The following is a 26,627-nucleotide window of genomic DNA, read 5'->3' as shown; positions in this document are numbered from 1 at the left end:
GTAGCTAGTTTCACTCTTCGCGAATTGGTGCTTGTTAGAATACAGACTTAGTGGAGACTCTTGATATTATTTCAAGATGTTCTCTTGATGCTTATTGTAATATTGGGGTCAGGCTCTACGTTTCCCACCCCGGGGCGCCCTTTGTATTATATGTAATTTCATTAATCAAGGCTTGAGGGCAGCCGCACATGCCCCATATCAAAAAAATAATAATAATAATAATAATAATAATAATATTGCTGATATTCAAGGGCATTTTTGTCAATTCACCATTTTATATAATTAAATAAAATTTCTTCATTGAACTTTGTTATTAAATTTTTTTTTTTCATTAGGATTTTTTTCTTAGATTTCTCAAAGAACGCTTAGTTCACGGTATGCCATGACCAATGAGTTTTTGTGATCGAATTTTTTGTTTCTTAGCTTCTAATTTATTTAATTACTTTAGTATTTGGTCATCTTTTATTATCTTGTTAAAATACCAAAAAAGTATATGCAAATATTTTTTTTTTATTAAATAAACAACTCAAATGCTACAACTATTATTTCATGATTCGAGCTCATAACCTAGTATTGGACATATGCAAATACTTCTAATCATTTTCATCCATAATAATATATGTTTCAAAAAATATAGTACAAGTGTTTGTTGAATGTTTTCACTAACTATTAATATTTGGTAACTTCAAAAAAAAAAATTATTTAAAGTAAATGGTAAAAGTCATAATTTTATTAAAGTGACAAAAATGCCCTAAAAAATTTAATGGTGTTAGTGGTCAAGGTATCAAATTGTTAACAGTATGAGACTTAAGGTATGCAAATGCAAAAATGTAATAGTAGGGTATGAAAATGAAAAGAGAAAAATATACAAATGGTACCCGAACTAAGGCTCACTCTTAACTTCAGTATCCGACTATGGAAAACTATCACTTTGGCACCCCAAGTTTGAAGTCCGACCCAATAATGGTAGATACCGTCCATAACAACGTTAAGTCTCAAGCCACGTGACAAACCATGAGGGGTAATTGGGTCATTTTGATACCCATCTATCTCCTTCACCTGTTCTCTGCGCAACCACCCATCATTAATCTCACCACACCCATTTTCTTCCTGCCAAAAATAGTAGCCAACCAACCTCTTCCTCACTCTCATTCTCTCTAGCTTCGAACACACCACCACCTCCTCATCCCTTACTCTTCTATCAATTGTTCATCCTCATTGCTCGCTCAAATTTCATCATTTCCTCAAAGATTTGGGTTTAGGTAGAAGAGAAAAAATGGGTGAGGTTGAGAGATGGTAATGACTAATGAGTGGTGGCGGTGCTCTGTTTTCAAGGGAGAGATGAGTTAAATGGGGTGGCTGATGTTCACCATTGGAAACCTATTCAACGGAATCAAGGACTATCAAAGAAGAACACAAAATAAAGAGATATATAAGGGTAGGAATGTCTCACGTTTAGAAAATTAGTAAAAATTCATTTTAAGATAAATGAACTTAAAACTTTCCAGATGCAAAGTTGTATGTTAAGGTACAACATACTAAAATTTCAAGCAAATTGGAGTTCGGAAAGTATGAGAAAAGATGGATGAAAACAAACTAAACTGTGCATTTTTCCTAAAAATTCCAGCAGCATTCTATCAACTTGGGAAATTTGTCAAAAATTCATTTTGACTCCGATTGACATCAAACCAATTGGTGATGAATGCTTGACATGCCTAGGTTTATGAACTAAAATCTCAACATAAGCACAATCAAGAGCCATATGAATTTGATAAGTAAAAGTCCAGCAGGTCAAGTTCTGATATGAATAAACTTTGAGTATGAATAAACCTTGACAAGGTTTTGATATCATTATGGGAAGGACTGAGTCATATCCGGTGCAAATCGTAAGTTTAAGTATCACAAATCTTAATGAATATGAGATTCTATATGAAAATTGAACTAGGAAAGGGAGGGAAAAGGAATCGATAATTGATGGGTCTCAGATGTGTCGTGAGAGAAAGGAGAAAGGAATTATATGAATGGGTGAGGGTGGCGTGTCTCCTTGATTATAACATAATATGTGTCACGCCCCTGATTTTATACACAAAAAATCGATATATAACCCCATAATTATATATGCGTGAAATGTTCAGCCATCAATACAAAATACCTGAAATCCTTTTCCCCTTAACTTACACACATATTGATACCCTGAACCCTCAAAGTTAATATACACTCGCTCCATAGAGTTATATATTACACAAGCTTACGAATTAAATTGTCAACAACAAGATAAACGTAAATGCTCCTCAGAGCTCACTACAACGGAAGTCCAAATAACGGTAAAGTCACAAATTGGCTTCCTACCGTAAAGCTGCTAGCTCGCTACCTCGGTTTCAGCCACGATTACCCTGATCTGCAGGATTAACCCCTACACCGTTGGAATGGTGTACTGGGTTGTCACACAACAAACCCGGTAAGCTTTTGCAAGCCCGTATAAGTAACTCAAAACCACACATGCACAACTCGCCTAACGAGGAAACCCATTAACTCGTAAAAGAAACACACACCCTGTTTTCCCAAAATAGCACATTCTTTTCCCAAGAGAAACAATAAAGGTCACACCGTGACCAAATCATATAAATTGAAACTCTGACAATTAAATATGATAACCAAGTCCTCCCACGATGACAGGACCCGCCCCGGATTTCACCTTGAAATCCGAAGTGACCCTGCGGGGCCCACCTTAGAAGAAATTCTACCAAAAATTTGGCGGAACTTCCCCTAAAATGGGCTACCCAAACCTGTAGAAAACATTTACACTCCTCAATCAATTCATCCTTATGCTCCTGGAGCCACCCTGCTCCCCCAAATCAACATCAGTCTCCAATTCACAAAACACGCATCCCAACTCAAATATCATAAATCCCATAGGTAATCAGAGCAATTCTAATAGAAAGGTATAAGAGGAAAACCTAATTCAACGACAGATGCGGAAGCCATGCTGATGACTATGCCTCAACTCCGTGTACGCCCGACCTCAACCAATTCGCCTGCAAACTGGGCATTTGAAACCGAAGGGCCCAGGGGAAAGTACATAAAATACGTTAGCGTGAGTGGACAAAAATAAACAATTTTTAAACCAAGTGGATTTTATACTTTCCCATATATATATTTCCTTAAAAAAACTCTCGATGCATGTAACGATTCAGAAAACAATTCAGGAGAAGCCCTACTCAAGAAAAACCGACTAGCCCCGCTAGTCACAAACAACCGAGAGGAAAGATCGAAACTCCGATACTCAACAGGATAAAACCAGCCCCGCTGGTTACACGGAAATCAGACTAGGCCCTGCTAGTCGAGAAATGGCAAGATATAAGGAAGAGATATCACCATACGGGAAATGGAGCCTCTCAGGCTCTACCTACCCTCAACTGCCACTCACACATAGATTGTGCGAGGAGGAGAACTAATAACCTCAACTTCCACTCACACATAGATTGTGCGAGGAGGAGACCAAATGACCTCGACTGCCACCCACGTGAGGAGGAGAATAAATCACCTCTACTGCCACTCACCAACACAAAGTAGGTGAGGAGGAGAACAAGCTACCTCAACTGCCACTCACCAACACAAAGTCAGTGAGGAGGAGACCTAATAACATAACCAGCGTATGGTGAGGAAAAATCATCGAAAACCAGTAAATCCATGTAGCTTCCCCATATTTCTCACGAGATAGAAACCATGTATTCAACGACGTGACCCCGCACGCCAAGATTACTCTCAATCTCAAAATGGATAAGTGAGAAATAGGAATAAATCGACGGCGTGTCCCACATGCCCAGATATTCTCAAATCCGTAACCAAAACCGGAATTTAGTTTAGGTAAATCCCATTTCCAAAAATCTCTCAAAATCTCCAAGAAGCCAACCAAATCCAAAATCCTTAATTAGGCATTCCCGATGCCAAAATTGAAAGTCAATAAACAATTGAGAATATCCAACTCCATTGAAACTCATCTTAAAAATCTTCCAGGAGCTTAACTCGGTGATTAGGGATATGCTTAATCCCAGAAATTTACCTCGGAAATAAGGAATTCATCAAATAATATAATAAATCAAAACCAACCTTTGAAACTCATTATTGAAAGCAAATCCATGATATAATTCGAAATCAATTTCCGAAAATTAATTCATTTCCTCAAAAAGTAATATCAATAATCACTAGAGCATTATTTAAGAAAATAAATGCATGCATCGCTATTTAAAACAAAAGTCCACTCACAGTGTACGGCTAAGCCTGCCGTCGATCCGAACCCTCCTTGAGGGAATCCTCCTCACGTCCTGTACAAAATAACGTCCGTAAACCGTAATTACTGGATGGAAAACTAAATTACGTTAATTAAAACCAAACCCTAACATCATCTTTATTTGCCCAAAATCTCCCAATCTTCTTCACTAATATTATTCTCTTAAGGTATGGGCTTTAGGGCCGAATCAAGGAAATCTGACAGATGGATTTCTCATAATTCAATTAACAATTTCATCATTGATCAACATCAAAATCAATAATCACTCTTCTCCAATTTTATCCTAAAACTGCAATCATGGAACTAAAAGTATAATTGACTAATTATATCAACAACAGAAGTCAAATTCTGGCCAAAACACAGTCTCACGCGCCACCTACAGTGGCGGCGCGTGGGCACCAACCTCCACCACCGGCTACCAAATTTCATATACAGCAACTACTCAACACACTGATTAAACTTCTCAACTACAACATTCCCAAATTATACCTGTAAATGGTCGAATTCAACCGGCGAAATTAACCCAGAAAATCAAGAACCCTAGATTTTCAATTCTGCCTCTACACTTCAAATCTTGATTCGAGGCTAGGGGCGAAATGATCTCCGTGGAAAACCGAGCCTTCGACGGCAAAATGGTGACCGCAGGTGGCCTGAATCGCCGGAAATCGGCAAAAATGGCTAACTGCCACTGTAGCTTCCTCCGCTCCAAATCGAGCTTCTCCGGCCAAATCACCGTAATATACCTCCACAGACGTGACAAGGGGAAGAAACCGAGCTTGAGGGTGGCCGGATTACGTCCTGGGTCGGCCGGAGGAGGAAGAAACCGGAGGGGAAAGAGATCGGGCCGAGAGGGGAGAAAGAGTCGGGGAGAGAGAGAAAGGAGAGTTACCCAGTTGGGTAGGTTTCCAAAAATAGAAATCTACCAACAGTAATTTCCATATATATATAACTTACCATGAACAGTAAATTCTACATTTTTAGCCATAACTCTCACATACTAAGTCCAATTTTTACGTACCACATATGCACGCGCTCGGTTTAACGTCCCCTACAACTTTCATGAAGAACATTTTCTCAAATTTTGACCCGAACAAAAAGTCAACTTTTAGGGCCACTAAAATACCGAATTAGGGTAAAAAGTAAGAGCAGTTGTCGTTTACCGTCCAAATGACTAGTAAACGGGTAAGTGAAAATACGGGATGTTACATTCTCCCCTCCTTATAAAAATTTCGTCCTCGAAATTTCATGCCGGTTAGAAAAGAAAAGGCACACCAATTGATTAACACCACAATCTCAAAACTTATCAAACTCTTCCTTAGATTAAGCTTTCCTTTTCGTAACCTCAAATCAATAACCAACAAAACTCTGATGATCCCCACTACAAAAGCAATGAAGACATGCTTATAATCTAAAATTATCAACACCCAAAGTCGAATCACTTGTCTTGTTGAACCATGTAGCACCATAAACTCGCAAGTACATGAATTCCAGTGTAAAAGAAAGTTCATTTCAATAGTTAGCTCAGATAACACATGATATTGACGTCACAAACCACCCTTTTAAAATTATAGCATTCATAACTTTCTCATAAAAGTCGCTTAGTGAAGATCCAACCCATTCACCATCAACATTGTGATAACCACAAGATGGTCATTGCTGATCGACAATTCTAAAACAAATAACATCCTTAGCTACCACAAGACAACATTTCCTTCCTTATTTGTTTGTGCATAAAATTCCTAATCGAAGGTCGTTCACATAAAGGTCCCACAGTTGTCAAACATACGAAGGTCAACCTCGAAACGGACCCATAAATTCTTAACCAAGTAGGTTATGGGGCCACTACACTTCCGTTACGCTACTCTGATACCTGACCAAAATCATTGGTCCAGCCTTGAAAAGACGTTCTAAGTCAACGAGGAAAACTCATTTGATAGTTACCTTACTGGCCACACATACATCACCTCACTCGAAAATTTTTATAAATACGATAATGTGAAAAACTTTTCTAAATCAAATGTGTCTCAAGAGATTTACTAATTACCAATGTCTCCAATCAAACTACTACTATTTCTTACAAGTTAATACTCACTTAACTACCATGCCAAGTACCATGCCTTTAGAAATCCCGTGCAAGCAAAAATTATAACTACTAACTCCCTCCAGCTCAACGAATCAAATCTGGAAGAAGATGCATCACACTCAAGTTGTTCTTAGCCGAGGCTACACTTCTTTAATAGTCATATATCTGAAATCCGGTTGAATCCATGCCGTTCTCATTGATCCCTGTTGCCCCCAAAATGATATTTTTAATTCATATATCCAGGTAATTCTCATCACCGAGAGCACCACAATCTGAATTAATAGATGCTAGACTCGAATTTTTATCAAACCAAAATAAAATAGCTTTCTTAATCAGTTAGGAAAACTCTCTCTTATAACTACTTCACCAGCCCCAAGTAGCAACATCTCCAACCGTCTGACAAAACCTCATGTCAATTTCATTACAGATACGATATTGTGGAAATTTCCAAACCCTGTTTGTACAAAATCCTTTAATGGACTACGATGTCTCCAACAACACTAGTAGGATGCTCTAAATCTGATCCAAGAGTGGACCAACTAGATTAGAAACTCAATACTTGAAATGAATGATTCTCAAACTGAAACCTTACCAGTCATAATAATTGATCGATTCCATAGCAACCCCGCCAAACTCAAACATCCCAAAAGAAAAGTTTACCTCCATTCGTGACTGAAAAACCTTATGTTCAAAGCAACTTGTAAATGGTTTGATAAGTAAGCAAAAGCGCATCGTTTTATGTGAGCGTAAAGCACCCCAAAAACTGCAGGGAAGAAAATCAACTCGTGCATTAAGAAAAAGAGATATTGAAGCAACGACGTAGTCCACAAGAAGGAAAGAAATTCTTCCATAGTCCTCGAAAGACTTATCGAGAAATCCATCATTGAAAGCTACCAGAATCCCGGAACTTGTTGACTAATGTCGCCCCGCAAGGAAACTACTACCAAACCTTCGCCATAGCTCAAAGATTTTTAACTAAGATAATAACCACAATGCATAGTACTTCCACTTGAATTGCTATGGACACCCAGTTGCGTCACTACAACTATTTCTTGATCCCAAGTTCAACGATTTCACCCAAATGGATATCCAATGACACCTAATAGTACCTTCATGCGCGATAAAAGTGATCAAAAACGTCGGAAGACGAGCCGAATGTCCTTGATTTTCTGAAACTTTTCAAAACCTCTAAAACTCCCTTTTTGTATTTTTAATCGGTTCCAACTTCCAAATTTCGCTACACGGTTCATCCTCCCCTGATAAACAACACCAGTTTTAGGATGAAGGACACCCATCCAACATCTCGTATCACCTCCTGCGATACCAAGATATGAAAGTGGTCCCACCACCTAACAATCAAATTCCAAGTTAAACCCATAAGGGGTTTGACTCAAAATATAACTTAGAACTCTGGTCAAACTATGACCTAAAATACTCCCTGAATCAGCTGAGAAAATCCACGTCCTTACTACTCTTACAAAATCTCAATCATTCAATCTATCAATTGTTCCATCAAGAACTTACTACATTTCAATTCCTATGACTCCATGATTTAGAATTCAAATCAAACTCCATATCACATAGTAATTCGTTTGACCCACTATGGATACCCAACAATGTCACTACCGTCAATCCCCGAAGTTGTGTTAGACCATTTCACCGAAATTGATTAACCAAAGACACATATTCGTACAATATCACTTACAAAGAGTTGATTCTAATACTCCCAATTTTTAATGATCAAAACCAAACTCCATTGAAAAACTTTAAGCATCCCACCTACTTAAATTTAAACACAAAACGACTTCCAAAACTCACTTCTGTCCATCTCCATACTCACTACAATCCAAAACTTAAGAAAATCAATTCATAACACAAAAAGCCACAAAAATCAATTTCCTTCACTTGAATAAAACTATGTCCACAAGTCATGGTCAGGTCGACAGCCCATGGTGTCCAAATGGAGGAATTTTCCAATCCGGTTTCCTTTGTAAATTGCAAAGTATCATCCAAAATAACTCTTACAACACCAACCACGTCTACATGACACATCCCCCGTAACTCGGTTCAAGGTTAGAACCACAATTACAATTAATCCCACATCAAACCACAATTCTGATTCTAAGTATTCAGAGACAGCCCAAAGCTATAGTTGCTCGTCTCAGATACTCAAACACGAAAATGAACTCCGTTCTCGTGCCTTAAACCCAGTTCCAACAAACTTACTGGCTCCGAGGAAGGAATAACCACAACATTTCCTCGAATCACATTTCATAGTACAACTCGAATCTGTAGAGTAGCCTTACTCTACCACTACTAGGGACGGGTGCATGACATGTATAAATCCGACACGTAGCGAAGTCCCTATGAGGTCGGCGTACAGGAGGCATAGAATCCAAGGAACACCAACAAGATATGTACCGTACACACTTGATGAGTACAACAGCACCGAAGAGTATATGATGGGGAACTGCTGCAGTCGGGCCATCACTCGGGAGGTACTGAGTAACAACAAGCATATACGGTAACTACATATGATCAAGTCTACAGAACCTGACAACCTAATGCTCTGATACCAACTGACAGGACCCGCCCCGGATTTCACCTTGAAATCCGAAGTGACCCTGCGGGACCCACCTTAGAAGAAATTCTACCAAAAATTTGGCGGAACTTCCCCTAAAATGGGCTACCCAAACCTGTAGAAAACATTTACACTCCTCAATCAATTCATCCTTATGCTCCTGGAGCCACCCTGCTTCCCCAAATCAACATCAGTCTCCAATTCACAAAACACGCATCCCAACTCAAATATCATAAATCCCATAGGTAACCAGAGCAATTCTAATAGAAAGGTATAAGAGGAAAACCTAATTCAACGACAGATGCGGAAGCCATGCTGATGACTATGCCTCAACTCCGTGTACTCCCGACCTCAACCAATTCGCCTGCAAACTGGGCATTTGAAACCGAAGGGCCCAGGGGAAAGTACATAAAATACGTTAGCGTGAGTGGACAAAAATAAACAATTTTTAAACCAAGTGGATTTTATACTTTCCCATATATATATTTCCTTAAAAAAACTCTCGATGCATGTAACGATTCAGAAAACAATTCAGGAGAAGCCCTACTCAAGAAAAACCGACTAGCCCCGCTAGTCACAAACAACCGAGAGGAAAGATCGAAACTCCGATACTCAACAGGATAAAACCAGCCCCGCTGGTTACACGGAAATCAGACTAGGCCCTGCTAGTCGAGAAATGGCAAGATATAAGGAAGAGATATCACCATACGGGAAATGGAGCCTCTCAGGCTCTACCTACCCTCAACTGCCACTCACACATAGATTGTGCGAGGAGGAGAACTAATAACCTCAACTTCCACTCACACATAGATTGTGCGAGGAGGAGACCAAATGACCTCGACTGCCACCCACGTGAGGAGGAGAATAAATCACCTCTACTGCCACTCACCAACACAAAGTAGGTGAGGAGGAGAACTAGCTACCTCAACTGCCACTCACCAACACAAAGTCAGTGAGGAGGAGACCTAATAACATAACCAGCGTATGGTGAGGAAAAATCATCGAAAACCAGTAAATCCATGTAGCTTCCCCATATTTCTCACGAGATAGAAACCATGTATTCAACGACGTGACCCCGCACGCCAAGATTACTCTCAATCTCAAAATGGATAAGTGAGAAATAGGAATAAATCGACGGCGTGTCCCACATGCCCAGATATTCTCAAATCCGTAACCAAAACCGGAATTTAGTTTAGGTAAATCCCATTTCCAAAAATCTCTCAAAATCTCCAAGAAGCCAACCAAATCCAAAATCCTTAATTAGGCATTCCCGATGCCAAAATTGAAAGTCAATAAACAATTGAGAATATCCAACTCCATTGAAACTCATCTTAAAAATCTTCCAGGAGCTTAACTCGGTGATTAGGGATATGCTTAATCCCAGAAATTTACCTCGGAAATAAGGAATTCATCAAATAATATAATAAATCAAAACCAACCTTTGAAACTCATTATTGAAAGCAAATCCATGATATAATTCGAAATCAATTTCCGAAAATTAATTCATTTCCTCAAAAAGTAATATCAATAATCACTAGAGCATTATTTAAGAAAATAAATGCATGCATCGCTATTTAAAACAAAAGTCCACTCACAGTGTACGGCTAAGCCTGCCGTCGATCCGAACCCTCCTTGAGGGAATCCTCCTCACGTCCTGTACAAAATAACGTCCGTAAACCGTAATTACTGGATGGAAAACTAAATTACGTTAATTAAAACCAAACCCTAACATCATCTTTATTTGCCCAAAATCTCCCAATCTTCTTCACTAATATTATTCTCTTAAGGTATGGGCTTTAGGGCCGAATCAAGGAAATCTGACAGATGGATTTCTCATAATTCAATTAACAATTTCATCATTGATCAACATCAAAATCAATAATCACTCTTCTCCAATTTTATCCTAAAACTGCAATCATGGAACTAAAAGTATAATTGACTAATTATATCAACAACAGAAGTCAAATTCTGGCCAAAACACAGTCTCACGCGCCACCTACAGTGGCGGCGCGTGGGCACCAACCTCCACCACCGGCTACCAAATTTCATATACAGCAACTACTCAACACACTGATTAAACTTCTCAACTACAACATTCCCAAATTATACCTGTAAATGGTCGAATTCAACCGGCGAAATTAACCCAGAAAATCAAGAACCCTAGATTTTCAATTCTGCCTCTACACTTCAAATCTTGATTCGAGGCTAGGGGCGAAATGATCTCCGTGGAAAACCGAGCCTTCGACGGCAAAATGGTGACCGCAGGTGGCCTGAATCGCCGGAAATCGGCAAAAATGGCTAACTGCCACTGTAGCTTCCTCCGCTCCAAATCGAGCTTCTCCGGCCAAATCACCGTAATATACCTCCACAGACGTGACAAGGGGAAGAAACCGAGCTTGAGGGTGGCCGGATTACGTCCTGGGTCGGCCGGAGGAGGAAGAAACCGGAGGGGAAAGAGATCGGGCCGAGAGGGGAGAAAGAGTCGGGGAGAGAGAGAAAGGAGAATTACCCGGTTGGGTAGGTTTCCAAAAATAGAAATCTACCAACAGTAATTTCCATATATATAGAACTTACCATGAACAGTAAATTCTACATTTTTAGCCATAACTCTCACATACTAAGTCCAATTTTTACGTACCACATATGCACGCGCTCGGTTTAACGTCCCCTACAACTTTCATGAAGAACATTTTCTCAAATTTTGACCCGAACAAAAAGTCATCTTTTAGGGCCACTAAAATACCGAATTAGGGTAAAAAGTAAGAGCAGTTGTCGTTTACCGTCCAAATGACTAGTAAACGGGTAAGTGAAAATATGGGATGTTACACACGACATTTAAAAGAAAGAATCCCCGAAACTCCCTTTTAAAACACATTCTCAAATCAACACAAGTCACCCCGTGACAAAAACATAATAATTGAAACTCTGACAATTAAATATGATAAACAAGTCCTCCCAGGACATTTAAAAGAAAGAATCCCCGAAACTCCCTTTTAAAAACACGTATTCATGAGCATCAGATAGCTCCCCACTACCCCCCATGATGTACTATGGCAACAGACTAGAGCTCTAACTTATCGTATCCACAAACCCGGCCAAAGGTGTGAAGTCCCGATATATATGCCTGAGGTTACTCCCAGCAACCCCAAATCCTCAGACCTCCCCGGTCGTCAGATCAAAACCTTTCAAAATGGTCACTCAGGACCCAAAAGTTACTCAACTCACACGAAAGGAGATGTCACCCCGTGACCTCCAATCATCAGACCTCCCCGGTCGTCAGATCAAAACCTTAAATCAAACAAAAAGGAGAAATCATAACCTGCGACTCTCAGATCTTCCAACCCCCGGTCGTTAGATCAAAACATTCAAATCACATCAAAGCAACTCACACCAAATCTTGACACTTTTCAAAACAATAGAAATTCCCAATTCCCACACAATGTTTCCCGAAAAGTCAAGCCCCAAAACAATAGAATGAAACCCATCAATACCTATTGCTTCAATTCACTCATCAACCCACAAGAATATACATATTCCACGTAAATATATATATATATAAGTGGTCATTCACTCAGGAATGCCACTAATACCAACTATAGTTTGCAGTTAACTAAATAACTCTCAAAACAATAAGGTCAACCCGTTCGTGAATGAACTTCGTGAGATTACTCACCTCAAATTCCCCCTGCGTCTTCTATACAGAACCGAACTAACACTATCACCAACAACTCGTCCAATTCACCTTTAGAAGCACCTAATCACCAATGATCTCAAATCAGTAACGATTCACATTTGATTATGGTTCGAAACCCCTATATTGAATTAAAATCCCCAAGGTGGCGCCAATCAAGACAAAACCACATCCAAGACTTCCCAAAGTCTCCGAAATACGTCCACGATCGATGTGACCAAACCACAAGTCGATCGGACGCTCAAATCCTCACGGATAGAATAAATCGATCGGTATGAAACTGCAAAAATCATAACAATTCCATATGAACTCCAAAATTTGGCTATTATATATCGAAACGCTCGTATCAACGAGTAGAACATATATAATACCAAAAACAGTTCCATAAGTGGCCGGAACGCCGCCACAAGCGGTGGCGCACCGCCGCCGGCCGAAACTCAATATTTCACAAAACTCCCAACATCAAAGTTCTTCATCTAAGCATGCTTGTGAATTCTCACAACTAGCTCGAAGTCAGAAAACAAGCTTAAGGGATCGAAAACTACCTCACAAGCTGTGAACAGTAATCCAATCTGAGTTGATCGAAGTTTCACGTGAATCGATCCAAACAACCACCAAGGATCGATCAACGAGGCTGCTCTGAGCTCAACCAAGAAGACTTGAAGCCTCGCCGACGTCGGAATAAGGATTTCTGACCGGGTCCGAAAACGCCAACCTGCACCGCCTTCTACCGCCGCTACCACCGAGAATCGGTGCTAGAGGACACCACAGGGACGACCAGACGGAGGAGACGAACTGATCTGGAAAGTTTCGTCACCGGAGACCGCCACAGTTCGCCTGAAAAGTCGAGTCTGATCGTCTGGGTTCGGGTAGGGTCAGCCGGATAATTTCGATTCTGAAGGTGCGAACGAGAGAGAAGAGAGAGAAAGGAATGGTTTCCGGAAAAGGAAATTATGAAAATAGTAAGTTTCCAACTTGGGAAACTTCTATTTATACCAAAATGGAAATTCTTTCCAATGGCCATAACTTCCTCATACGAACTCCGATTCTCGCGTTCCACATATCCACGAACTCGTATCGACGCGCTCTACAACTTTTGTAAAGGAAGTTTTTGGAGAATCTGAAAAAATATAAAGTCAACCTTTGCGCCATCCCTAAAGTCACACTTTCCGAATAGAAATTCGTCCGAAACACTTCCGCTCCATCCACGAGCCACGAAACCGTCCAATAAACATAAAATTAATTCCGGAAAATCCTTGGAAAATAATTACGAATTTCCGGGGCATCACATTCTACCCCCCTTAAAGAAATTTCGTCCCGAAATTTACACGTACCACACCCACAAGTACGCATAAACCAAGCTCAAATCCAATTCTCATTTCTCAACAACCTGTTCTTGTCTCACTATACAACATACCTAGCTCAATAATGGATACAGGTACCCTACCTAGTATTGATGCGCTCAAAGCGAGCGCATAATTTAACCCTAAAACTATCATAGTAGTATAAGCAAGTAGGGATCGTTCTATTCCGGGGATTGAGGGTACACCTGTCATTGTCAAACAGTTAAACAATTAAAATTACAACAAAGTATAATATTCACAAAGATTTTCACAAGTATAAACATTATTTACTAAAAAAGGGGGGATTTTGTTTTTGGGTTTTTCGAAAATTAATTAAGTAAACAAACGAATTAAAATGCAAAAACATAAAAACACAAATGGAATGAGAGAACAAAGATCAAAATCGAAACATATGATTAAAATTGATTCAAACCCTAATATTGTTCATCTAAGTCATGAGAAAGGAGTTGATCATGTGAAACATTCGAAAGCAAATGAATTCCCATTTTTTACTTTTCAATGCTAATTAACCTAAGCGAAAGCACCTAGATTAATCCTATCAAACATGCAATCAAACCCTAGAAAGCTAGTCAATCATGTCATGTTTAACGCATTACACATAGAGAAAGGCTATCAACTCAAGTGTACAACTTAGTATGGAAAAGTCCACCTAATTGCAATCCTCGTTAATTAAATTCGATCTTTGTACAAAACCTTTACTACTTTGATTCAAGTTTACACAAAACGAAAAGTCGATTTCATGTTCTTAAACCTAGCACCAATTATATCGAAACCCTAAGTGTTTGCAACCACATAAGATTAAAATACAAAAGTTATCTATAACGCAAATTTAATTAAACAAACCCACATAAGCAACTCTCGAATCACAATAATATGAATCTGAAAATTCTCAATTAATCATAAAAATTCCAGAAATTAATATTTGTTCAAACACATATGTCAACTAGTTCATAACCAACGAAATTCAAAGCAAAGGTTACAAAGGAGAATCGGATTACACCGTGAGATGGGGATGGTGATGAACGATTGATGTGGTGGTCTCTTGAATCTCGAAAGCAAGCTTCAAGGTTGGAGATGGATGATGGATGCTCACGGCTATGCTTCTTCTCCCTTGGCCTTGCTTGAACTCGTGGAGATGACTTGAGGATGGAGAAACTCAGGGCTATGATAAGAAGATTTTCTGATTTTTTTCTAAAGTGTAAATTGTATGGGGGAGAGGAACCCTTGATGTTGAGAAAGGGGGAGTTTTATATAGGAGCATGGCTAGGGTTCACAAAGCAATCAGAATTTTCCACATAGCTTCAACCAATGATAATTCGCCAAGTAAGCTTGTGATGTGGTCCAACCAATCATAGAATGCCACGTAAGCCTTGTGATGTGTTCCAACCAATCATAATTCTCTAAAATACCTCCCTAATATTTAATTGCCGAATTTCCTTGAAATTATTCTGATTTTCTTCATGAATTTCGGCCAACATTCCTTTAGGGAATTTAGGGATGAATCTAGACGCCTTTTTAGCTTTTCCTTGGTGCACACATATTTTCCTTCCATAAATATCTCCCTTGAATCTCTCTTGGCGTCATCTCCTTGATTATTTCTGATTTTCACGTTGGCAATCACACCAAATTATTCCTCCAACAATATTTCTTTCCATAAAAGTCTCCCAAGAAAATCTCTCCTTGAAATCCTCAATCAATCATCTTCAATTCCCACGTTGTCACCTTGTTTTTCCTTAAGTATTACACGGCAAATTTAATCCCCAAGGAAAATATATTTTCCTTTTTTAAAAAAAACTCTTCCTTGATTCTCTCCTCGCCATGTCATCTTCATGAAACTTCTCGTTCCATTTATGAACTCAATTCAGCTTATTTATTCCAAAAACCTGAAAATAGAAGCTTTCTAAAATAAGAAATGGAAACTTTCTTAAACTAAAATGGAAACTTTCTAAAATGGAAAATAGAAACTACAAAACGGAAACTTTCTACAATTAGGAACTTTCCCATTCGAAGAATGGAAACTTTCCTAAACAGAGTTTTATTAAGGAAATAACGCAGAAAATATAGGGAAATAACAGTTAAAACGTCGCATTAAAATGCTCCTATCAAGTATCACAATACTAGGAATCTTTACCACACCACTTGGTGGTCACCCAATCGTTTCATGGATCTCATCCATGCACACTACCCAACAAAGACTCTGTGACTGCAACACTACACACAGATCACACAAGAGTCCAGAATCCTATTATCACAACAATATCTGCATCACTTCCTCGATAATGCAACCCTTGCATTACAAGAATTGAAAGTGAAACCTTCACTTCAACTCAAATCAACAAAAGCCCAAGCATCACAACTCAATAAATGTCTACCCAACTTGAGACACAAATTAAGCCAAGGTTTGGCCCCGCCTGACCCACACATAATCATCACCTATTATTGCCATCAAAATCAAAGTGGTATAGACCCTCTATTACCATAACAATGAAGGATGCATCACGACACATGCCACACTCAAAAGTCTAACTATAGACAACAGGCAAAACTCAACACATCACAACACATGGAAAGAAGTACGCAACTATCACACATCATTCTAGCAACACAAGCAGAAATAGATGAGGTACCTTCTTCCTTAGCAACCTGCTGACCAACAGCAAACACCCTCGCATTTCCCTGAGGTAGTTGCCTCTGTTGATTCCTTTGTCCTCCACCTTGTGCCTGGACACAATCCTTGGAGTAATGCCTTGCCTGGCCACAACTAAAGCATATTACATTCTTCGGCCTCATGCAACCCCTAGCAGTATGGCCCACCTCGCCACAATTGAAACACCTCAGCGGTCCCACCTGTCCCACAGGTGCAGCTGCCTCCATAACTGGTGCCTGTTCATGAGTCCTGCGCCTCTTCCCAGACCCACCCTGATTATCAGTCCCTCCATTGCTCTAAGCAATTGCCTTTCCCTTCCTTCGGGAGTCCTTCTCAGCCGACTCCTGCTCTGGAAGATCAGGTTCTCCTGCTCAATGGTCATGGCCTTAGCGAAAATGAGCTCCACCGTCTTCAATTCCAGAATAGCGACATCACGCCGGATTGAAGCATTCAGTCCCCACTGAAACTTCGAAGCTAAGCTCTCAGCATCCATCTGCCTCACAAAGCAATACAACCTTGAAAACTCAGCCTCATACTCCCTCACACTCTTAGTCCCTTGGACTAACGAGACAAATTCCCTTTCCAATTACTCCCTCACAGAAGGCGGAAAGTACTTCTTCATGAACAGTTCCACAAAACTATTCCAGGTCATGGTGGACACATCCATGACTCTCTGTGTGCCGCTCCACCAAACTCGTGCATCGCCTTAGAGCATAAACGCCGCAATCTTTCTCTTCTCAATGTCGTCGCAGACGACCATCTCGAAGTAGGTCTTCATGTTCTCGATCCATTGATCTGCCAACATGTGATCCGTACCTCCCTGGAATGGAACTCCACCCAACCTCGAAATCTCCTTTGCCAACTTCGACAAACGAGTGGGATCCACCACATTCGCAACCTCCACAACAGGTGGAACAGGAAGCTCAACATTCGACGCCTCGAACTCATCCTCGAAGATCTCCTCCACCGGTGGAGGAATCCTGCCCCTACCTCGGGCTCTACCCCTGCCTCTGGGTCTACCTCGACCCCTAGCTCTGCCTCCCTGTGAATCCATCACCTAAGAAGCAAAACACAATTGATTAATACTTGCAAAACCTCCAAACGCAAGCATAAGTCAAACAACATGACTTCAACAATCTAACAACTAAGCTCGTACGAAAGAATATAGTTTTCCCCGAAAACAATCCTCATCACCTCACCAGAGTTCAATCCAGAGGTTCCCATTCCTCAAAAGACTAAACTCAAGGAACCTAAACAAAAGTTCACAACTTCACTCACAGAGCAAACCAATGCTCTGACGATTCTACATTCTAACCCACAATCAACACTCCTACATACCCAATGATTATATCAATACTGAAGAGCATCAAATGGGGATCCGCTGCAGACGGGCCATCACTCGGATAGTACTGATTATCACCAAATATGTACCTTACGCTCTGATACCAAACTGTCACGCCCCTGATTTTATACACAATAAATCGATATATAACCCCATAATTATATATGCGTGAAATGTTCAGCCATCAATACAAAATACCTGAAATCTTTTTCCCCTTAACTTACACACATATTGATGCCCTGAACCCTCAAAGTTAATATACACTCGCTCCATAGAGTTATATATTACACAAGCTTATGAATTAAATTGTCAACAACAAGATAAACGTAAATGCTCCTCAGAGCTCACTACAACGGAAGTCCAAATAACGGTAAAGTCACAAAATTGGCTTCCTACCGTAAAGCTGCTAGCTTGCTACCTCGGTTTCAGCAACGATTACCCTGACCTGCAGGATTAACCCCTACACCGTTTGAATGGTGTACCGGGTTGTCACACAACAAACCCCGTAAGCTTTTGCAAGCCCGTATGAGTAACTCAAAACCACACATGCACAACTCCCCTAACGAGGAAACCCATTAACTCGTAAAAGAAACACACACCCTGTTTTCCCAAAACAGCACATTCTTTTCCCAAAAGAAACAATAAAGGTCACACCGTGACCAAATCATATAAATTGAAACTCTGACAATTAAATATGATAACCAAGTCCTCCCACGACATTTAAAAGAAAGAATCCCCGAAACTCTCTTTTAAAACACATTTTCAAATCAACACAAGTCACCCCGTGACAAAATCATAATAATTGAAACTCTGACAATTAAATATGATAAACAAGTCCTCCCAGGACATTTAAAAGAAAGAATCCCCGAAACTCCCTTTTAAAACACATTCTCAAATCAACACAAGTCACCCTGTGACAAAATCATAATAATTGAAACTCTGACAATTAAATATGATAAATAAGTCCTCCCAGGACATTTAAAAGAAAGAATCCCCGAAACTCCCTTTTAAAACACATTCCCAAATCAACACAAGTCACCCCGTGACAAAATCATAATAATTGAAACTCTGACAATTAAATATGATAAACAAGTCCTCCCAGGACATTTAAAAGAAAGAATCCCTGAAACTCCCTTTTAAAAACACGTATTCATGAGCATCAGATAGCTCCCCACTACCCCCCATGATGTACTATGGCAACAGACTAGAGCTCTAACTTATCGTATCCACAAACCCGGCCAAAGGTGTGAAGTCCCGATATATATGCCTGAGGTTACTCCCAGCAACCCCAAATCCTCAGACCTCCCCGGTCGTCAGATCAAAACCTTTCAAAATGGTCACTCAGGACCCAAAAGTTACTCAACTCACACGAAAGGAGATGTCACCCCGTGACCTCCAATCATCAGACCTCCCCGGTCGTCAGATCAAAACCTTAAATCAAACAAAAAGGAGAAATCATAACCTACGACTCTCAGATCTTCCAACCCCCGGTCGTTAGATCAAAACATTCAAATCACATCAAAGCAACTCACACCAAATCTTGACACTTTTCAAAACAATAGAAATTCCCAATTCCCACACAATGTTTCCCGAAAAGTCAAGCCCCAAAACAATAGAATGAAACCCATCAATACCTATTGCTTCAATTCACTCATCAACCCACAAGAATATACATATTCCACGTAAATATATATATATATATAAGTGGTCATTCACTCAGGAAGGCCACTAATACCAACTATAGTTTGCAGTTAACTACATAACTCTCAAAACAATAAGGTCAACCCGTTCGTGAATGAACTTCGTGAGATTACTCACCTCAGATTCCCGCTGCGTCTTCTATACAGAACCGAACTAACACTATCACCAACAACTCGTCCAATTCACCTTTAAAAGCAACTAATCACCAATGATCTCAAATAAGTAACGATTCACATTTGATTAAGGTTCGAAACCCCTATATTGAACTAAAATCCCCAAGGTGGAGCCAATCGAGGCAAAACCACATCCGAGACCTCCCAAAGTCTCCGGAATATGTCCACGATCGATGTGACCAAACCACAAGTCGATCAGACACTCAAATCCTCACAGATAGAATAAATCGATCGGTATGAAACTGCAAAAATCATAACGATTTCATACGAACTCCAAAATTTACATATTATATATCGAAACGCTTGTATCAACGAGTAGAACATATATAATACCAAAAACAGTTCCTTAAGTGGCCGGAACGCGCCAAAACTCAATATTTCACAAAACTCCCAACATCAAAGTTCTTCATCTAAGCATGCTTGTGAATTCTCACAACTAGCTCGAAGTCAGAAAACAAGCTTAAGGGATCGAAAACTACCTCACAAGCCGTGAACAGTAATCCAATCTGAGTTGATCGAAGTTTCACGTGAATCGATCCAAACAACCACCAAGGATCGATCAACGAGGCTGCTCTGAGCTCAACCAAGAAGACTTGAAGCCTCGCCGATGTCGGAACAAGGATTTCCAACCGGGTCCGAAAACGCCAACCTGCACCGCCTTCTACCGCCGCCACCACCGAGAATCGGTGCTAAAGGACACCACAGGGATGACCAGACGGAGGAGACGAACTGATCTGGAAAGTTTCGTCGCCGGAGACCGCCGCAGTTCACAGGAAAAGTCGGGTCGGATCGTCCGGCTTCGGGTTGGGTCAGCCGGATAATTTCGATTCTGAAGGTGCGAACGAGAGAGAAGAGAGAGAAAGGAATGGTTTCCGGAAAAGGAAATTATGAAAATAGTAAGTTTCCAACTTGGGAAACTTCTATTTATACCAAAATGGAAATTCTTTCCAATGGCCATAACTTCCTCATACGAACTCCGATTCTCGCGTTCCACATATCCACGAACTCGTATCGACGCGCTCTACAACTTTCGTGAAGAAGTTTTCGATGAATCCCAACAAATAAAAAGTCAACCTTTGCGCCATCCCTAAAGTCACACTTTCCGAATAGAAATTCGTCCGAAACACTTCCGCTCCATCCACGAGCCACGAAACCGCCCAATAAACATAAAATTAATTCCGGAAAATCCTCGGAAAATAATTACGAATTTCCGGGGTATCACAATATGAAGACGATTGATCGCATCCATGACCTTGATCTCGTCTTTCGGTGAGATGAGTTGGAGGTTGCACATAGAGAATGAGAGAGAGGTGAACAATGAGGGAGAGAGAGATCAAGCTGCTATGTATAAGAAATAGAGAGAGAGGAAAAAAATAAAAATAAAAAGTCTCGGTTAAGATGGAGTGACCCAATTACCCCTAAAAAAATGACTAATGGCAAAAGACTTAACACTGTTATGGACGGTGTGTACCATTCTTGAGTCGGGCTTCAAATTTGAGGTACCAAAATGATAATTTTGCATAGTCGGGTACTATAGTTAAGAGTGGGCCTTAGTTCGGGTACTGTTTGTATATTCAGGAATTTGATTCGACACTCAAATTCACACACACCTTTTAGATTAAACCCATCTATAAGATTGTTTTAATATACGCCCAAACCTATTAATTAGGTTTATCTATAAAAAAAAACCTATTAAATAGGATAAATATTAAAACCCATTATTGTTAAGAATTACTAAAGCTGCCACCATCCCCAAACTTTCTGCAGATGCAAGTCTTGAAACGGTTGCACAAAGACATTGCCCATAATTAATCAACTCTTGATTCCAGCAATTGAAATCAATACCTCGTTTGGAGGTTATGTAATCTCCACATTCAAAAGCCTAATCTAAATCAATACCTCGTTTGGAGGTTATGTAATCTCCACATTCAAAAGCTAGAATTATAGGTGCCTAAGTCATTCTCTGAATGATTTAGATACACATTGTGAACTCCCTGAATGATAGGTACCTAAATCATTTGCTTATGTTAAAACTCACACGATGTTTAACACCTGAATGATAGACAAAATTATGCAATTTTACCAATGGTGCGGCTATTGCAACCCTACCATTTTCTTTGTTCACCCTACTTGCTCATTACATCCTACATTTTAATTTCAATTATTAAATTTACTTATCTAAACCATTTCTCTTTCCAAAAATATCCTCATGACATATCCAATTGAAAAAAAATATTTTTAATGAAAATCTCTCATTTAATTTATACCAATAAAAAACTAAAATATATTAAAATTTCCTAATAAAACCATAATCTATTTCAAAAATTAAATCATAATCTACTTTACCTTCATTTTTTTAATTTTGTTTTTTTTTTTTCAATTTCAGTGTTCTCTATTTCAATCCATGTAAAAGATTAGTACGTTTCTTAAAAAAAAAAACATTAGTAAGTCTAGAACTATGAGCAATGAAGATGAGATTGATTTTTATTTTTTTTTGTGTTTTAAATTTTTACTTTTGGTGTTCACAAATAGTATTACAAAGATTTTGTTAAAGTTAACACTAATGGTTTTGTGAATTGACTAACGAATTCACGATGATGAGGCAGCAAAAAGATAAAAAAAAAAGTAATAAATTCAAATTTGGGTGGAGAAAATAAAGATTAATGTTATCCAATGAGAAATTAAGTAATCTTTGTATTTATTAATTACGTATGTATTTATTTTTCCTCACATATTTGGATTTTAGAAAATTAGTGTACTTATTAGTCATTTTGTAGTTGGGTAATATAGTCTTTTAATAATTCAAGTATTTGTAGGGTGAACTAAGAAAATGGTAGGGTGGCAATAGCCGCGTCCTTTTACCAATGGTTCATTCTACCTAAGTTATTCCCTGATTGATAGGCACAAATTGTGAACTCCTAAATGATAGGTACATAAATCATTTGCTTATGTTAAAACTCACATAATATTTAACACATATACGTACAATAGGAAAAAATTATACAGTTAGGCCTATGGTTCATCTAGAAATACCAAAATTAGCAAGTGAAAGTTAATGACAAGGGTGTTGGATTATTATATTTCATTTCCGGTAAATGAGGTGAAATGAATATTTTACTAAAAGTCAACAACTATATTTGAGGTAAAATATTCCTATTCAATCAGAAGGGTAAAATAGTCAAACTAAAAAAACAAGAAAAATCATAATTATAGACTTAAAATCTATAAGGAATGTTTAATTATGTAAATGGATTTAGATTAATATAGGAATAGATTTTTCCTAATATATAGGAGCTTATTTTTTGAGTTTTTTTTTCTAATTTTCTCTTGTATATTTTTCTCAAGTGAAAATGACCTCATAGATCGGGGTACATTTTGTAATTAATCCAAAGAGAAATAGGACATAACAAGTTGCAACTTTGTGCCACCAACTAAATGAAGAGATAGCTTAAATTATACAGTATTATACATGAAAGAGTTAAAACTGGACACCATGCTTTAGCTAACTAGAAATTGAGCGCAAAAGTCATTGCAAAAAGTCTGAATGAAACTCAAATTAACACGAGATGGAGAAAGAGAAGCACCTGCGGCAGCTGCATCCACAACATCTGCTCTAGAGTCCCGAATGTTCAAAACCAGCCTCGCCGACTTACTGGAATCAGGAGAGGTATGAAAGTCTGAGAGGGCCATGTTGATGCAGCTTAACCAAACTTTTGCAGTTATTGAATCAAGATCATCAAGAATTACACCGACATTAACTGCGATAGTACTTGTGTTCTGCTCAACGGCTATGGCCAAGGAAAAATTAAGAGATACAAGGAAGGGTAAGAAAGAACAAGTTAGGTAGTTGGTTGGTTTCGTCTTCTTCATGTTATTTCTAATTGTGATCCTCTGCAAGATTCTAAGATGACATTTATACAAAGCTAGGATGGGTGCCAAACAGCCGGCTGACCCGGAAATTCTGATTCTAGCTAGGAAACACATGCATGTATTGGTATAAAATACATGTGTTGCTTCAATTAATTGTCAGAAACAATTGATTGAAAGAAGGCATAGCTGAGTACGTAAGTTTCGTTTACTTTGACGAAATCAAATTAAGCATTTGTGATGTGTATAGTGCATACTAAGGGAATGTGATTTTGAATTTGTTTTTCTAATGCAATTGGGATATGACAAATATTAGATAGTCAAATAGTCAGCAAGCTTAAACTAGCATTTGGTGTTAACCTTCGGAGGAAATTTACGAAGGCGGACTTCATAATTAAAAATGGCACCAATGAGTGTGGGAATTCAACACGTTAATTAGTATTTGCTATTATCAGCTAATTAATAGTGAACCTAAATCATCCTCCATCATCTGAATATACATCATTACATATGTGATTGATATAAGATTCGGTAATTCGTATTAAGCTATTATACTGGACGTTGTTTATATTAGATCTAGAGGAAAGGAAAACTTGATATATATCGACTTGTATAGCTGGAAGGCAAACTTGATATTTGGAGCTCTCGCTCTTAAGCAGTGTTTCGGTAGGGGATTTGATTCATTTGAAGGTTCCAAGAAATTTCTAAGGTGATGGGATTTTAAGGTGAAACGATTATGAGATTCATGAGTGAAGGGATATCAGTGGTGGTATACAAATGACTTGTTTAGGTAATTTTTTGGGTTAATTACATATAAGTGCATATTTGAATGTTCTTTTAGCCATAAGGCCACCAACTAATTTTTTCCTTATAAAGCCACTAGATTAAAAAGTGTGTTATATTTTGAATATAAAAACCAACATAATTATATAAATACCACTAGAGTAAAAAGTCAACAATCATTCTCTCTCTCCTCTCCGGCGAGGTCTCCGGTTAACTCCGACGGGTCTCCGGCCGACCTCCAGCAAATTCCAGTGGGGCTCCGGCCAACTTCTGACGAACTCCGGCGACCACAAAAGCTACTGTCACTAATACTAAAAGCTACTATGGCTAGCAATAAAAGCTACCTTGCTGAGAATTCCGGCAACCTCCGGCGAGATCACAAAAACTACTATCACTAGCAATAAAAGCTACTATCACTAGCAACAAAAGCTACGCTGGTGAGATTTCCGGGGAGGTCACACTGTCACCAGCCACAAAAGCTATGCTGGTGAGATTTCCGATGAAGTCACAAAAGCTACTGTCACCGGCAACAAAAAATATTATCACTAACAAAAGCTACGCTCTCCAAAACCAAAAGCTATTATCCCTACCAACAAAAGCTACTGTTACCAATATCAAAAGCTACTCTCACCAACAACAAACACTGCTGTCACCAACACCAGAAAAGCACAAAAGCTGGTGAGATTTCTGGCGAAGTCACTAAAGCTACTGTCACCGACAACAAAAAATACTGTCAATAACAAAAGCTATGCTCTCCAAAACTAAAAGCTATTATCCTTACCAACAAAAGCTACTGTCACCAATATCAAAAGCTCCTCTCACCAACAACAAACTCTGCTGTCACAAATACCAGTAACAAAAGCTACTCTCACCATCATCAAAAGTTACTCTCAATAACGTCAAAAGTAATAAACAAGAAGAATAAAACCTACTCCCAGAGACTGAGAAAACTATTCTCAGAGACTAACAAAGCTATGGAAATGTAAATGATACAACTAAAATAAAAAGCTATTGCAATAGGAAAAAGAAAATAAATTCAATAAAAAGTATGCATGGTCCAACAATGATATAATTATGTAAAAAGCTACTTTCATAGTTGTAAAACGCCACTACCATAATTGTGAAAATCTATTACAATAGTTGTAGAAAGCTACTGTCAATATTGTAATGCTAATGCTACTGTCATATTCAGATGACCATCATTGATGTTTCTTATTGTCAAGCTCTACCACAGTACACTAACCATAGGTACGCCTATTGTGAGTAGCAGAAGTTGCAGTATCAACATCCATGTCATGCTCATCGTCCTGCATAACCAATATTTCACAATCACAGACCTCCAAACATAAACTGAACACTGAAACACAGCTTCAATTCCGAAATCACTAATCGAAAATCACCTTCGGAAGATAAGAGGACAACCTATCTTCTTTGCAATATAAGTGTGTAGCTTGGTGTGAGCATCAGATCCCAGTGAAAAGGCAAAACTGAGAAACGAGAGCACAAAAATACTCAGCTTCCGCCTCTTCGCCATTGTCAGCCTAACGGTGCGTGTTACACCCCACATCCGATTTACCCCTTTTACTGAGTTACACGAATCACTGTATGTTTTACCATTCGCGGCTATAGTTTTATCTTTTAGGGGGGTGGCTAGAAGTTGACTTTTTATGGGTTAACAATTTGAGAAAATTTCCTTCATGAAAGTTGTAGAGGACGTTAAACCGAGCGCGTGCATATGTGGTACGTAAAAATTGGAGTTCGTATGTGAAAGTTATAGCTTAAAATGTGGAAGTTACTGTTCATGGTAAAAAAATATATATATATATGGAAAGTTACCACTGTAGGTTTCCATTTTCGGAAACCCGGTAACTCTCCCTCTCTTCTCCCCCGACATTTCCTTCCTCTTCAGCCCGATTCTTCCTCCTTCGATTTCTCCCTCCTCCGGCCGACCCACGGTGAAATCCGGCTATCCCCAAGCTCGTCTCCTCCCCCTTGACGCATTTGTGGTGGTATTTTGGGGAGATTTGGCCGGAGGAGCTCGATTTCTTGCTGGGAAGGTTACTGTAGCAACTTGCGAGTTTTGCCGATTTCTGACGATTCCGGC

The 26,627-nt window shown here is 39.1% G+C and overlaps 1 pseudogene; it reads right to left on the bottom strand.

The window, feature by feature from the left end:
* The window catches only part of LOC112174172, a 29,759-nt pseudogene extending 3,702 nt beyond the window's left edge, over positions 1-26,057 (bottom strand).
* Between the last annotated feature and the right edge of the window lie 570 nt (positions 26,058-26,627).

Source organism: Rosa chinensis, chromosome 6 (genome assembly GCF_002994745.2).
Source record: "Rosa chinensis cultivar Old Blush chromosome 6, RchiOBHm-V2, whole genome shotgun sequence".
In the NCBI taxonomy this organism is placed as follows: domain Eukaryota; kingdom Viridiplantae; phylum Streptophyta; class Magnoliopsida; order Rosales; family Rosaceae; genus Rosa; species Rosa chinensis.
The sequence above is the reverse complement of the archived record's forward strand: the minus strand, read 5'-3'. Positions and strand labels throughout refer to the sequence as shown.